Below are 496 nucleotides of genomic sequence, written 5' to 3'. Positions count from 1 at the left end.
CATATTTTCTTTCCGTTTTATAAATGGGGACCATGCCTTTAATCTGGCAGTGTTTTATTCTTACCGTATATCAAAGAAGACACGTACTAATATAGATCACCTTTCCAAGAATTCCATTAGTCAAGGTTGGCAAGTGAATATCATTCTCGGAAGTGGTAAAAATGAAAAGAAAATCATTTTCCCAGAAAGGGGTCTCATCGACAGTTTAATTATTTTTAAAAGTTTGATCTCCGGGACAAAAGGCCAAAAATTTTATCAGAATGTTCTGCACTGTTACTTTTGGGGCACAGTATTCCCTCAAAAGAAATGTTATTTTTGTTATCTCTTAAAGCTTGTTTCATCAACATTTTTAATCATTTAAAAATTATATTATCTTTCCATTGCGGATCTTTTTTTCGGCTTTGTTGCCAGTGTTGCTTTTTTGTTATTATTAGCATCAATTGTTTTTGGCTATTACGTTTTAAATTTTTTTCTTTACCCGTTTTTCACCCTTTTC

Source organism: Penaeus monodon, chromosome 30 (genome assembly GCF_015228065.2).
Source record: "Penaeus monodon isolate SGIC_2016 chromosome 30, NSTDA_Pmon_1, whole genome shotgun sequence".
Classification (NCBI taxonomy): domain Eukaryota; kingdom Metazoa; phylum Arthropoda; class Malacostraca; order Decapoda; family Penaeidae; genus Penaeus; species Penaeus monodon.
This window is presented reverse-complemented; position numbering follows the sequence as displayed.